This window comes from Prionailurus bengalensis, chromosome C1 (assembly GCF_016509475.1).
Source record: "Prionailurus bengalensis isolate Pbe53 chromosome C1, Fcat_Pben_1.1_paternal_pri, whole genome shotgun sequence".
Taxonomy (NCBI): domain Eukaryota; kingdom Metazoa; phylum Chordata; class Mammalia; order Carnivora; family Felidae; genus Prionailurus; species Prionailurus bengalensis.
The window spans coordinates 171,253,432-171,270,120 of NC_057345.1; positions in this window are offsets into that span (position 1 = coordinate 171,253,432).

Here is a 16,689-nt window from a genome sequence, read left to right on the forward strand (position 1 = left end):
ATGTGAATTGGAAAATTCTCTCAATGCCTTCTCTTGCTTAATAACATAATTATATGATCTGTTATTATACATACTTGAAAATCCCAAGAAAAACAGTAGAAAAGCAACCACAAACAATAAAATAATTTAGCATGGTAGCCAAATGTATAATTAATACACAGAAATTAACAGAATTAAAACAACAAACATTTAAATGATATAACGGAAAGTAAAATCTCATTTAGCATCGCTAAATATAAAATATAAAAATATAAAAATAAAATAGTAGAAATATGCTTAAGAAATATAAAACCATCAGGGGTGTTTGGGTGGCACAGTCAGTTAGGCCAACCAACTTTGGCTCAGGTCATGATCTTGCAGTTCGTGGGTTCAAGCCCTGCGTCAGGCTCTGTGCTGACAGATCAGAGCCTGAAGCCTGCTTAGGATTCTGTGTTTCCCTCTCTCTCTGCCCCTACCCCGCTTGTGCTCTGTCTCTGTCTCTGTCTCTCTCTCTAAAATAAATAAACATTTAAAAAAAAAGAAATATAAAACCCTCTATGAGAAAAAATTGTCAAAACACTTCTGAAATAGATAAATAGAGACTTGAACAAATGGAAGGCATTTTCTGGAGATATTTCATGATGAGGAATGCTCAATATCAGAAACGTGTCAGTTCTCTTGGTATTGATTCATGAATTTAATGCAATTCCATTTAAATTATCAACATCTTTCTTCCTAGAGATCATGAAATTCATTCAAAAGTCCATATGAAAAAATAAGCAAGCAAAAATAGGACCAAAAAACCCCTAAAATATAAAAACTATGTGTGGGGCATGTGGGCATAAGGAGGAAGATTAGCTAACTCTACTAGATATTAAAATACTTTCAAGACTCAGGGTGCCTGGGTGACTCAGTTGGTTAAGCATCTGACTTCAGCTCAGGTCATGATCTCATGGTTTGTGAGTTCAGTCCCCACCCTGAGCTCTCTGCTGACAGCCCAGAGCCTGGAACCTGCTTTGAATTCTGTGTCTCCCCCTCTCTCTGCCACTCCCCTGCCTTCACTCTCTCTCTCTCTCTCTCTCAAAAATAAATAAACATGAAAAATTTTTTTAATAAATAAAATATTATCAAACCTCAAAAATTAAAATAACATGGCATTGGCATATAAGTAGTTAGACTGACCATGAAACAAAATTGCATGTCAGAAATAGAAAAATTACATATACAAATTTAAAGATAAAAGCAATATTTCAAATAATCAGAAAATATGTGTGATCAGTTCTGCTGTAACAAAAATATATGTTCCCAAAAATCTCCCCATTGTGCAAAATCTCAGAATAAAAAATTATAGGGCTTATGGTTCAACACTCAAAAACTTCATCAGTGACACATAAAAAAGATAGGAATTTAATTTTTAAAAATACAGCATAATTTTATACATGCTAAATGATTAAGAAATATGTACATACTGTAATAAAAATGGCACTCAACCTTGAAAAAGACCTGAAGTTTGCTTGTAGAAGTGCACTTGGGAAGGGTTGCAGCCTGTGACTCACTATGAGGTAGTAGAAAGAGAATTATCACAATTTATGATGTTTTACATCTTAAATACTTAAATAGCCTGTTTTTCTGCCTTTGAGACAGAGACCTTTCAAGAAGTGCATTTTTAATAGGTACTTGTTTCATCAAAACTGCAATGTCCACACTGTATAGCCTACTTCTTCATTGACATCTGTCTGTTTAAATGCTGGAAATTGTTTCATGGCTTTCTTGTTTGTTCTCTTAGCTTCGCCAAATAGCTTACGACTTTGAAACTATAGTCATTTTTCAAGTCACCAAACCAACAGTCTTAAAAAAAAAGAAGTCACTTTTGCAGGATTTGGCAATGTCTGTTTAAGGCCTTATATATAGATTATGCTTTCTCTTTGATTGTGAGAAAAGTTGTTGACAACACGGTTTAGTCTTCAAACCATATTCCACAATCTTTCCATTTCTTCCATTTTGTTAAGATGTTGCTCTTACTGATCGCACAGCACTTGAAATTGTTCCAGCCATAGATGCTTCTTTCATATTTGTGGAGTCTCTTCATTGTCAGCAATGTAAATTCCTTAATGCCTTTTGCTTGAGAGGAATCACATACTTTCTCATTTCTTTGAAAATCATTACTATTTCAGGTTTTATAGTTTTCCTCTTCTCTGCACTGCTTGGCATTTTTGAACCATGATATTTACACATATTTGAGATGTGGAATGAGCGTTTTTTTTAACATAGAAAGTTTACAGGGGCACCAGGATGGCTCAGTCTTCCCGAGCTGGTGCCCCACTTCAGCTCAGGTCATGATCTTGCTGTCCACGAGTTTGAGCCCCGCGTGCTGACAGCTCAGAGCCTGGAATCTGCTTTGGATTCTGTGTTTCCTTCTCTCTCTGCCCCTCCCCTCCTCTCAGAAATATATAAACATTAAAAAAAATTTTTTTAAGTTTACAAATGTGTAAAGTAATAGCAAAACACAACCTTGTAGGATAAAACATATGGTGAACTGGAGTAGCTGGTAGATAGCTGAGGGTTTTCTGTGCATGCGCATTGTGTACTCCTTAATAGTGTAACTCAGATCGGCTGGGTAATTTTCTATGTGCATTTAGTATTTCCCATAGAAAAAACTGTTCATTTGCAAATGAAAAACTTAGTATTATGTTCACACTGTTCCCTAATATATCAATTTCATTGGAACAACTTGTGTCTTCAAATCAAGTACTACAGTCAAACTGACTGCACTTTCTAAATACAGAAAAATAAAAACTGAGTCCACAAAGATAAACTCAAAATAGATCAAACATCTTAATTTAAAAAAAATTAAACTATATAATTTTGGGGAGAAGACAAAGCTATGCTGACAGCTCAGAGCCTGGAGCCTGCTTTGGATCCTGTGTCTCCCACTCTCTCTGCCCCTCCCCTGTTCATTCTCTCTCTCTCTCTCTCTCTCTCTCTCTCTCTCTCTCTCTCTCAAAAATAAATAAACATTAAAAAAATATTTTTAAGTCACATGGTCTATAGACTGGGCCAGCCAGGCACTCCGTGCATTATTCAAATTTTTAATTGTAACCAAAAAAGAGCAACCAGTGGAAAATAAATAAACAGGCAGACAAGCTTGCAACTTTTCACTGACAAAGGGCTTAACCACCTTCTAGAGATTTGAAGAACAAGAAACAAAGAAACAAACAAGTAGAAAAATAGACAAAGACACAATCAGCATAGGAGTGCCTGGGTGGCTCAGTGGGTTAAGCCTCTGACTTCAGCTCAGGTCAGGACCTCATGACCCTTGGGTTCAGGCCCTGTGTGGGGCTCTGTGCTGACAGCTTAGAGCCTGGAGCCTGATTCAGATTCTGTGTCTCCCTTTCTCTCTGCCCTTCTGCTGACACTCTGTCTCTTTCTCTCAAAAATAAACATTAAAAATTTAAAAATAATTTTTAAAAAGACACAATCAGCATAGAAAAAGTGAACTAAATGAAATACAGTTGGCCCTTAAACATATGAGAATATGCTGGACCTGATTCATAACAAAAAAAAATGCAATTAAGATATCACCTCTTACTCTCAGATTGGTGAGCAAAGTGTGACAACACCTTCTATTAGTAAGGCTTTGAGCAAACTGCTGATAAGAATGAAAAATGATACAAGACAGGATCATATTTACAATATTTTTTAATTACATATATTTTTAAATTATATGACAAGCCAAAACTATTTCTAAAACCTCATTGCAAAGATAAACTGGCAAAAAATTAAGACAAATGGTTTGATACATATATATATATATATATGTTACATATTAAATATTATATATTTGTTTTCTTTTCTTAAGTTTATTTATTTTGAGAGACAGAGAGTGAGCAAGGGAGGGCCAGAGACACAGGGAGATAAAGAGAATCCCAAGGAAGCTCCAGCCTTTTAGCACAGAGCCCAATGTGGGGCTTAAAACCATGAACCCACATGAAATCATGACCTGAGCCTAAATCAAGAGTCGGATGCTTAACCAACTGAGCCACCCAGGTGACCCTGTATCTTTTATTTTCTGATCAATATAGACTTCTAATTAAATATACGAGAAAAATAAACTATGTGGACATTTAAGCTAAACAATTCCAATGAAGAAAAACTCACTAGTTTATTTTTTATTCTGCTTTAAAGTAGACTACAAACCCAATCTGGAAACTCTTGTGTAAGTAATCACCCTCAAGGACTTCAAAGACAGGCTTTCCTGAAGAAGCAATCTTTATAGCTTTTTTAATGCAAAACATGTAATTTTTAATCCACCAGACAAATATAAAAATCATTATTTGTTAAATGACATACCAGAGAGCTCATATCTGTGTCCTTTATATTCACATAAAACCCAGAGAGAGAGAGAGAGAGAGAGACAGCAAAAATGTGTGTATATATGTGTGTGTGTGTGTGTGTGTGTGTGTGTGTGTGTGTGTGTGTATATATATATATATATCCAGAAACTGTGTAAAACCTTGGCTATCAAAGAGAGACAGATGGTTGGCCTGGTTTCAAGGCTTAATGAAACTTATATACTAAAGAAATAGAACAATCCCTACTGGCTGTTTTTCCTATTTGTGTTTGACAAAAAGGACATTTTCTACTTCTACATTTCACTTAAGTTTTGAGTAAATCAGTTAAGGAAATAGTCATATGCTTTGTATAATATGTTTATGCAATACTCATCTTATATTCTCATTACTGAAGAAAATTATTTCATGGACTATTCTTTCCCTTAATTACTTCAATGGAAACAATACTGACTTTAGAGACAAATTTGGAATTAACATTTGGCTTAGCATTTGAAGAGCTGGGTCACCTTGTGCATGACAACGTCCCTGAAATTCAGTCTTCTCATCTATAAATTCTGAACATAGTGCTTGCTATTATTAAAATGCCTGTCAGAAGCTGGGGCCACGGAAGGCACTTCTTGAATGCTAACTCTTCTCCTGTCTGCCCATCCTCTGAATCTACCCTTCCCTTTCTCATTGAGGCCTCTGTGATTAGAGCATAGACTTAAGGACTCACCATAAGCCAAAGTGTTAGGTCAGTAAACTGATCTCCTGAAGTACTTTTGCCTTCTTGATGGTGCACTTTTCTCTCCATCTTAAGTATCCAATATATTTTTCCTCCTCTCCACTTCCCTAACAGTGTAACTGTTGTAACTGGCAAATGAAGCTGAATATATTAACCCTGCCAAGATCATTTGCATTTTAATAAGACACAAAATCTATTCCATTAGTCATTAGAGCAATCTTAATCATCATATATCATATCATGATTCCGTACTACATAATGAACTTGATTTGAACCAATTTGAACTTGATTTAACTGGCCTTTGCAACCTGCTTTTCTAGAGGAACTGTGGAAGATTGTCCATATTCTTCCTTTATTTAGTCTTCTCTATACAAGTTTATGGACTGGAAAATTTTTTGAGTAGTCCAAAAGCTATCTGCAAACTGGGTGAGAAATGAGTTAAAATATACCCTCCAAATACGCTAGCAATAACAAAAAGAAGAAAACATCAGTTAATATAATTACACGGTGTTTCTTTAATCACCTAAGGTAATAATTTGCATTTATACATTTCCTATGTTATACCATCTCTTGGGGCTCCTGGGTGGTTCAGTTGACTGAGTGTCTGACTCTTGATTTTGGCTCCGCTCATGATCTCACAGTTCATCAGCACAGACCTCACTTTGGGATTCTCTCTCCCTCTCCCTCTACTCCTTTCCCACTCATATTCTCTTTCTCAAAATAAGTAAACAAACATAAAAAAAACCCATCTCTCAATGCTGAAAACCAAAAAAAGTCACTTGTCTATCGTTTATTATTCTTTAATACATTGCTGAATTTAATTTGCTACTGTTTTATGATATTTTGTGTACATTCATATATATTCATATATATTTTGTTTGAATGATTCTTACTAGTATTCAGTATTAAGGTTGTCTTTGAAAAATTGATTGTGGTTATTTTGCATGCACACATGAACTAGTTTTTAATTTTATTAAAAACCCTGTGGTCTGAAATAGTTAATAATAGAAGAGTTATGTCCTTTGAAAGTCAGGTTGAATTCAGGTATAAAGCAATCTGGACCTGGTGACTTTTTGTGATTATCTGTAAAAACCTTTCCCATTTCCTACACACTAATCAGTGCAAACATGTCTACCTCTTCTTGGGCCATTTCAGATAATTTATATTTTTCTAGAGATCTATGACTATATCTTACCTAATCAGAGATTACTTATTAGTTTTTTCATAAATCCATTTTCCAGCTCTCTTTCAAAATTCCTTTCCTAGGGGGAAAAAATAAAAGTCTTGTCATGTCATTGCCATTTATCCAACTCATCTGTTTCTGGACTGTGGCTTGGAACAGTTTTTAATATTGATGTTTCATTTTTTAATTGAGATAAAATTCACATTCCATAAAATTCATCCTTTTAAATTGTACAATTATGTGATATTTAGCAAATTCACAAGCTTACTCATCCATCACCACTATGTAATTCCAGAACATTTTCATCAGCCTAAAAAGAAACTCCATACTCATTAAAAGTCACTTCCCACTACCCTCGGCAGCTTCTTCCATTTCTAAGGATTTGCCTATAGTACACATTTCATCTAAATGGAATCCTACAATTTGTGCCCTTTTGTGTCAGTCTCCTTTTCACTAGCATAAAGTTTTCAAGGTTTATCCATGTTATAGTATGTATCAGAACTTCTTTGTATGGCCCAAAAATATTCCATTGTATGAATATATCACATTTTATCATCCATTCATCAATTGGTAAGACTTTTGGATTGTTTCCACTTTGGGGCTACTATAATGAATGCTTCTATGAACTCTTGTGTATAAGATTGTGCATGTATGTATGTTCTCATCACTTTGAGGTATATCCCTAAGAGTGGAATTATGGGATGATATGGCAACGTTTTAACCTTTTGAGGAACCATTACGAATAACTGCATCTGTTTACATTCCCACCAGAAATGAGGGTTCTGATTTCCCTACAGCCTTGTCAACATTTGTTATTAATCTTTTTTGTTTCAGCCATCCAAGTGTATGTGAAGTGGTATCTCTGACTTTATTTGCATTGCCCTGATGGCTAATAATGGTGAGCATTTTTTTAATTGCTTGCTGACCATTTTGGATCTTCTTTGGAGTAATATCTTTGCTCACTTTTTAGTTGGGTTATTTGCCATTTCATTGCTGAGCTGTAACAGTTATTTATATATATTCTGGATACTAGACCCTTGTCAGATATATTTTTTTCAAATACTTTATCCCATTCTTGGTGTTGTCTGTTCATTTTCATTTTTTTTCTTTCTTTTTATTTATTTTATTTTACAGAGAAGAGTAGTCTGAATTGGGTTATGAGGCTCTCAGCTGGGGTACCTTATCTCAGCCATTGAACTCACTTTGCCAGGAGAAAGTTTGTTCCAAGCTCTGGCTTAAGGAGGCACCCTCTAGCACACCCGCCCCCCCCCCCCCCCCACCAAGGGCAGGGTTCATGGCATGTCTGTTCATCTTTTTTTTTTAATATTTTTTTTTGAGAGAGAGAGTGCACACATGTGCAGGGGAGGGCAAAAAGCAGAGGGAGACAGAATCTCAAGCAGGCTCCATGCTCAGCACGGAGACCAATGTGGGGCTGCATCCCATGACCACAAGATCATCCCACCACCTAAGCCAAAACCAAGAGTCAGATGCTTAGCCAATTGAGCCATCTAGGCACTCCTGTTCATCTTCTTGATAAGAGTCAAACTTTTTAATTTTTAAGAAGTCCAATTTATCTATTTTTATTCTTTTGTTGCCTCAGTTTTTGGTATTATATCCAAATATCTAGAAGACCATTTCCTAATATAAACTCACAAAGATTTATACCTATATTTTCTTCTAAGAGTTATATATGTAACTTAGCTCTTGCATTTAGGACTTTGATCCATTCTGAGTTCATTTTTGTATATGGTGTGAGTAGGAGTCCAATTTCACTCTACTCTATGTGGGTATCTGGCTGTCCCAGCCCCTATTTAACTGTTTGGCACCTTCATTGAAAACCAATTGATCATAAATGTATGAGTTTATTTCTGGACTCTCAGTTCTACTCCATTGATATATATGTCTATTTTTATATTGGTATCATACAATATAATGATACAATAGGCTCAAATGGATGCTGTGCATCTAGTGGGCTTATGTTGCACCTGAGGAACACTTAGCTTAGGGAATGCACTGCTTGTACAGCAACCAGTAAGCAAGCCTGATCTTTGTCTAGAGGAGAATGTATGTCACCTCCTCACATATTAGATGCATAAGTAATCCATGGGAAACAACCCAGGTGAAAGAGCAGTCCGGGTCTTGCAGTGTGGGACCAAAAGATGAGAGATCTCTCCTAACAGGAGGAAGTCTCCTTACATAGAGTTGTGATTGCTATAGCTGTCCCAAAAGTTACAGATAGATTCATCACTTGAGAAATGCCAAAGGCCAAACTGACCCAAACCTCAATTCATCTAGTTTACCAAGAGGTCTGAAATTCCCACCATCAGTGTTGCTTCTCAATGGTAAGACATTACATATTTAAAAAGCCTCTATTAAAATGAGAATGGGAGAGCAGTGCGGTGAGACTCATGAAGACAATAGTGCTCAACAGCTCAATGAAAAGAATGTGGGCCTTGGGGTCTGGGTTTGAACATTGGCTCACTTGCTGCCTGGCTATGTGAACTTGAGAATTGCTTAACTTACCTGAATTTCAGTTTCCTTACCGACAAATAGGATTCCAATCCTTATAATATTCTTTTGAAGACTATTTGTAATAATTTGGGAAATTATGGGATCCAGATCCAAGTTCCCTTTGTCACATTTCCATGAGGACACATGTTTTCTATACCCCTCCCTCGTCAGGACAGGAGGATTGGGTGACCTGATTGGTTTACAGAAAGGCAGTTCCCCATTGGTCCAAAGTAACCAAAAGACATTGCCATGTGGACAGGAGACTGCCTTTTGTCTTCTGGGGCTCTCCTGTTCTCTTACACAATGGGCACCTGTGTTTTTAATCTTTAAATAGGCAGGCCAAGAGAGCCTGCTTTCTCAACTCCAGCTTCTCACCTGTAAGCAAGTAGATAAGTGACAGTCCTATGGATTCCAAAATCTAGGTTTGGAAGGAAACTGGAGGTGTTTCACACCTTTTAATCCAGCTTTACCAGTAACATGGCTAAAATCTGGAGCACTGTTATACTCAGGTCTCTGATACTATATTCTATTGACCACAACCATAAGGGGAAAAAAGATGAGGGGTAAATCGAGGCAACAAACCCTACCATGTAACTCCAACAATAATACATATAAAAATGGAAGCACTGTGCCTGGACCAAGAAGGCACTCAACAAATGCTAGTTTCCCTTTTTCTCCTTAAAGAATTTATCAAGTTGAAAATATGTTCTTTTCTGTTAAACTCCTCTACTGCATCAGAAGAGCAGCAAAGGTCAACATTTTCTCTTAGTAACAGTGGTGGTTATTATCAGTGACAGAATGCAACTTCCATATACAGGTCTTATATGCCCTGTTGCCATTCCTAAAATACAGCTTCTCAGAACTACCTAAGATATTAGAGATCTGATTGGGTTTTTATTAGGAGAAAGTTCTTTGCCCCCTACTGAAAATGTCTTGTGGGAGTATACTTTGACCCTAAATATACCTTGGACCCTAAAATTCAACTCTTGAGAATCTATCTTAAGGTAAGAAATATGAAGCAGCAAAGATTCTATGCAGAATGATACATCAGCATTATTTACATTAGCAAAGGGAAATCTAAAAACAAGTTTAAAAACTGAAAATAACCATTGGGTGACTGGCTAAATAACTTATGCTAAATCCATTTAGTAAAATATTATGCACTACAATGTCATTAAATATATATTTATCAAGATTATAACATTAAAAATACTTACAGTATGATTTTAGAGTAAAAAGAATAAAACTATTTTTTCAATATTTTGGCAGATTTATAAAAACTAAATGTGTTAATAGTTATTATGTTGGGATGGTAGGCATACAAGCAATTTTTTTTTCTACTCCTTTTTATGCCTATGTTTATCATGAAAAAAATTTTCCCTTTAAAGCCCAGAGACATTTGCACACAGTGAGCACAAGACACACCCCACCACCAAAATGAAGGGATACAACTGCTGGGCAATGACCTCATCTCCCCTTTAAGGTTGTTCTCGCTGTTCATTTCAAGCTGATTTCATCGCTAAATATACTCATGTGGGAGAACATGAGAACATAGTGTATTTGGCCCTGCGACCTCTAGTTCCAAAGGAACCTCTTCAGGCACTTGGCAATACTATCAACTAACAGGAGGACTAGGCAGTAATATATTGCAATTATTCTTAAATATTAAAAACTGTATGTCTATTCCTGACATAGCCCATTATCAGTAAAAATGTTGGAATCTTGACCCCTGTTTGACTCAAATATCTGTGATTATTCATTTTTTTAAGAATTTTATTTATTTATTTATTTTGAGAGAGAGAGAGAGAGAAAGAGAGAGAAGGGGAGGGGCAGAGAGAGAGGGAGACAGATAATCCCTAGCAGGCTCCATACTCAGTGCAGAGCCCGACATGGAGCTTGAACTCACAAACTGTGAGATCATGACCTGAGCTGAAGTCAGATGCTTAACCGACTGAGCCATCCAGATGCCCCGATTATTAATTTTTAATTATAACTTGAGGATAAATAGATAAGTGGTAATATTCAGGCTCCACAGCCCTCACCCTGAACCTCCCCAGAGGAACCCAGACCGGGAATTGTATTCATCAGGATAACTTATGCTTCTACATAAAACTCTGTACTACCCAGTACCCACACTACTATCCACAATCAGGAAGCAATTCACTCTTTCTTTTCTCAGTAGGAAATGGGTATGATCTGCTGATTGTTTCAGACTCACAATGTGCTGCATTTTGATACATATGCCAAATTTCAGGATTGAATTTTTCTTACTTTTTAGTTTCTGAAAACTGATTCCATCAGTTCCCTGAGGGGATAATAAAGTGCTGCTGCTTTGGATGAGTGTGATATATTTTAGAAGAAACTGAATTAAAATCAAGAATACAGATGTATGTATGATTTTACACTGCATGATACTTATCTGACTTGAATGAATTCATCTTCAAAAAAGTAATGGAACATAGGTGGTTTCTTAGATTAGAGTACTTTTTGATGACAGTTGCAGGTTCTTAAGAGATATTTCAGGGCACCTGGGTTGGCTCGGTTGGTTGAGCATCTGATTCTCGATTTTGGTTCAGGTCATGATCCCAGGGTCATGGGATCAAGCCCCACCTCCATGCCTAGCAAGGAGCTTGTTTGAGATTCTCTTCTCCCCCTCTGCCCCCCTCTCCTGCTCTCTTTCTCTCTTTCTCTCTCTCTCTCAAAAAAAAAAAAACAAAAGAGAGATTTTTACTAAGCTAAAATGGCATGAGGAAATACCATTCTCTGCTTAAGGAACGTTTCTATAGAAAGAACAAGTTTGTTTTTTCCTTTGTTACTATTGTGAATGTTTATTATGTACCAGGCTTTTTAAAAACATCGTCTTTTATAATTCTCAAAAGAATCTCTGACAGCATCATTATGACTATTTTACAGATAAGGAGAAAAGGAGTTAACTGATTTGTCCAGGACTAAAACGGCACACCTGGGATTCAAACCCAAGTCTGTCTCATTCTCCTGTGACCCTGCTTTTGATCACGGTGCTCAGGCTACTGCTAGACTGCTGGTCATCTGATTCTGTGTCTCTCCTGAAAAAACAAACAGACAAGACTTTATTCCTTTATTCTCCTACTTTCTCTTCTCATGAGGAAAACTTCTTTGCTGCTGTACTATCACTCCTCTTGTCAACGCAAGCACTTTTATAGTAGGTCATGTTTCCCAAAATATAAACATCAGTGGCTTACTCAGGTTGGCTGCAGTGTGAGGATGCCTCACTCTTGTCCCTAAATGTCTCCAAAATACGACATATGAAACTTACTTCTGGGGGACTTTCCCATTAAAAAAAAGTAACCCATGGGATGCATAGCCTCATTAGTTTTCATTAAAGGAAACATGTCTTTCCCAACACAAATACTGTGTTTACTTTCTGCCCGGTTTTAGTTATATGTTATTTCATCCTACACGTGAGGTATGTTCATCTTTTAAACCTGTGTCCAAATGGCAAAGAGTACTAGATCTGTCTGACATTACCTATTCACTTTCAGTCTTCTGTGATTCGAGGCCATCTTCAAAGATATGACAGGAGATGCAATCTCCACGGTATGATCAAAGAACAGAACTTTTATGCCAGCAAAAGTAATTGACAGAGACAATACTAATAATACCAGTTTTAATCATTGTTTAGGAGGTTCCCTGCACTTTATGTTAACACTCATTTAAAGAATATAAATCAATAAAGAAATAAATAAAATCTAAGCAAGATAATTAAATTTGAGGCTCTAGATTCTAGATTTCTCTAAAGAAACCAATATAGAATTAAGATTAAAATTGTGACGGGGCGCCTGGGTGGCGCAGTCGGTTAAGCGTCCGACTTCAGCCAGGTCACGATCTCGCGGTCTGTGAGTTCGAGCCCCGCGTCAGGCTCTGGGCTGATGGCTCAGAGCCTGGAGCCTGTTTCCGATTCTGTGCCTCCCTCTCTCTCTGCCCCTCCCCCATTCATGCTCTGTCTCTCTCTGTCCCAAAAAAATAAATAAACGTTGAAAAAAAAAATTTTTTTAAAAAAAAGATTAAAATTGTGAGAGAAACGTTAGCATGTGTGATGAATAATAATTTATTCCTATGAATATTTATTGGACATATACAATATGCAAAGCACAGTACTGCTTTTGGTGAGGGAGGCAAAGAAGAAACAGCAGGTTCTCTGGCCTTATGAGCTTGCACGCTAGCGGGGGACGGGGAAAATGTGCACAGGAAGTTAAATGTGATACACATCATAAAATATGTACAACAAATTAATAAATGAGGCCAGAGAAAATAGACACTCATCTTATTTTTCATAATTATAAAAGCTATAAAAATATTTCTAAATAAGGAAATATAGAAGAAATTGATATTAAATCAGAAAATACTTCTTATTTTTTTAATGTTTATTTTCTTTTTGAGAGAGAGAGATACAGAGTGTGAGCTGGAAAGGGGCCGAGAGAGGGAGACACAGAATCTGAAGCAGGCTCCAGGCTCTGAGCTGTCAGCACAGAGCCGGAGGCGGGGCTCCAACTCACAAGCCGCGAGATCATGACCTGAGCCGAAGTCGGACGCTTAACCAACTGAGTCACCCAGGTGCCCCAAATCAGAAAATACTTTTAAAAGTTATTTTCTTAATTTTTTAGATTTTTCTGAACTTATTTTCATATGCCATCTTAATCGCTTTTACTTGAATGAGTCTAAACTCTTTATTAGCGGTGTTGGAAAAACTGGACAGCAATGTGCAGAAGAATGAACCTGGACCGCTTTCTTATACCACACACAAAAATAAACTCAAAATGGATGAAAGACCTAAATGTAAGACAGAAAACCGTCAAAATCCTAGAGGAGAAAACAGGCAACAACCTCTTAGACCTCAGCCGCAGCAACTTCTTACTTGACATGTCTCCAGAGCCAAGGGAAACAAAAGCAAAAATGAACTATTAGGACCTCATCAAGATAAAAAGCTTCTGCACAGTGAAGAAAACAATCAGCAAAATTAAAAGGCCACTGACAGAATGGGAGAAGATATTTGCAAATGAAATGCCAGATAGAGGGTTAGTATCCAAAGTCTATAAAGAACTTATCAAACTCAAGACCCAAAAAAACAAATAATCCAGTAAAGAAATGGGCAAAAGACATGAATATACACTTTTCCAAAGAAGATATCCAGATGGCTAACAGACACATGAAAAGATGCTCAACACCACTCATCAGCAGGGAAATACAAATCAAAACCACAATGAGATACCACCTCACACCAGTCAGAATGGCTAACATTAACAACTCAGGCAACAACAGATGCTGGCGAGGATGCAGAGAAAGAGGGTCTCTTTTGCACTGCAGGTGGGAATGCAAACTGTTGCAGCCACTCTGGAAAACAGTATGGGGGTTCCTCAAAAAATTAAAGATAGAACTACCCTACGACCCAGCATTTGCACTACTAGATATTTATCCAAAGGATACAGGAATGCTGCTTCAAAGGAGCACATGCACCCCAATGTTTATAGCAGTGCTATCAACAGTAGCCAAAGTATGGAAAAAGCCCAGATGTCCATTGACTGATGAATGGATAAAGAAGATGTGATATATATACACAATGGAATATTGCTCAGCAATCAAAAAGAATGAAATCTTGCCATTTGCAATAGTGTGGGTGCAACTAGAGTGTAGAGTGTATAACTAGAGTGTAGAGTGTATAACTAAGTGAAATAAGTCAGTCAGAGAAAGACAAATATATGAACTTCACTCATGTGGAATTTAAGATACAAAACAGATGAACATAAAAGAAGGGAAGCAAAAATAATATAAAACAGGGAGGGAAACAAACCATAAGAGACTCTAAATATATAAACCATAAGAGACTCATAAACAGACTGAGGGTAGCTGGAGGGGTTTGGGCTTGGGGGGATGGGCTAAAAGGGCAAGGGGCATTAAGGAGGACACTTGTTGGGATGAGTACTGGGTGCTATATGTAGGGGATAAATCACCAAATTCTATTCCTGAAATAATTATTACACTATATGCTAACTAACTTGGATATAAATTTTTTAAAATAGTAATAAAAAAGGAAATTAAAATATAAATAAATAAACAAACTCTTTATTGGCAACATGGCTGGTGTTACTCCCCTACTACTGTTGATGTAACTGGTTTAAGTTAAAGTCTTTTCCTGCTGAAAATAAAATGAGTAAATAGCAGCTAAAATATATCAGTTTGGATTTGTGTGAATTATTCACTCTTTTCCTTGTGATCTTTCAGATATAGGAAAGTCACACAAAGTACTTTCTCAGAGGATAACCATTACTTTTTAAGATTTTAAGTTATAATGGCAAATAGAGATGAAAGTTAATGACATGAAACTGTTCATGTACTTTAAGTTGATTGTTAAGGCAGAACTGAACAACCAAATTGTTCTAAATAGACAATGAAAGCAAGATAGAATTTCATTGAAGGAGAGGGTGTGGGGAAGTAATTCAAGATGTATATTTCACATTACGTAAAAAATCCTACTTGGGATTTGATCTTTATTTCTAATAGCTCTTCAGTCTCCAGTGGCAATTTATTTTTAAGTTCCTCTTAGATTAATTCCAATTTACATTCTGGAAGAAACAGGCCTGTCTTCACTCATTAATTTTTTCAGCCCTTGAAAGGTCAGTGACTCTCCATGATAAAAGATCTTTGATTGCAATGGTTTTATGAGCAGAGGGAACAGTTAGAAATTCTGATTCTGATCAGAGAGCTGAAATGATCTGAGAGAAAAGAGAAAGAATCCTAAAACTGCTAAGCAGAACTTAACTCTTAAGTTGGGTCAAGTTTATGCCTCCATTCTACAAAAAAAAAAATGTATTTATTAAATGTCTATTATGTTCCAGATCTCCCTCATTGTAAAATCTAAAGAAAAAAAAAGGAATTGAAAGATACCTTTTGTTCACCCGGACTGGCAGGGAATCCTCACTCAGCAAACTATCTGTGCTGCCTTGAACAAATCATTTCCAAAGCTAGGTTTCTTCACCCATGAAATGAGTCAATTATGCAAAGCTCCAAACTGTAGGATTAAAAATAGAAAACAAAGTAGCTAATAGAATATCTGACATATTATAGACCATCCATAAATGGTAAGGTTCTAGCTCTGGTCAGTTCTTATTGCCTTGGTTACATGAATATAGGAGTTACAAGGAAAATGTTACCAGTTATAAAATCACAGTTCTTTGAAGCTCGCCCTTTGTACTCTTATCTTCTCATACCTTTCAAGGAATTTTGCCTCTCAAGTCACCAAGTTACTCCAGGTATTCAGGACTCTAAATTCAGGATCTAAGGTAATTGACCTCGCAGTGAATCTAGAATTGGGGGTGGATGGGGGCATAGAAAACATGAACTAGAAATGGAGTTGAAGTCATTAAAATGATTAAAGATGTTAGGCTAAAATTCAAGTGCACAATTCTCAGGATATAATGATAAAAGTAGGGAGTTTTCTTGGCAATTGGATCAATTAGTCATTCCCAAACATTTGTCTCAAGATCTTTTTACACCCTTAAAATTATTAAGGACTTCTAAAACGTTTTTTTGTGTGTGTGTCCATTGTGTCTATTTACCACATTAGAAATTAAACAGAAATTTTAAATATTTATTAATTCATTTTAAAAATAATAGATCCATTACATATTAACATGTTTATGAAAACTTTCCCTAAAAAAATTAATGAAGATGATAGTACTCTACATTTCTACAAGAGTTTTTAATGTCTGTCCCTTATAAATGAGAGCTAGATTTTCCTACCTGTTTCTACATTCAAACTACTGTGTTATGATACATCACATAGCCTCCAGAAAACTTCACTGGACACTTGTAACAGAATGAGCAAAGCACATTAATATCCCACTGTTATAAAAATCATTTATATACAATTTAATCTTACTATTATTATGAGTGCAATTATAAAT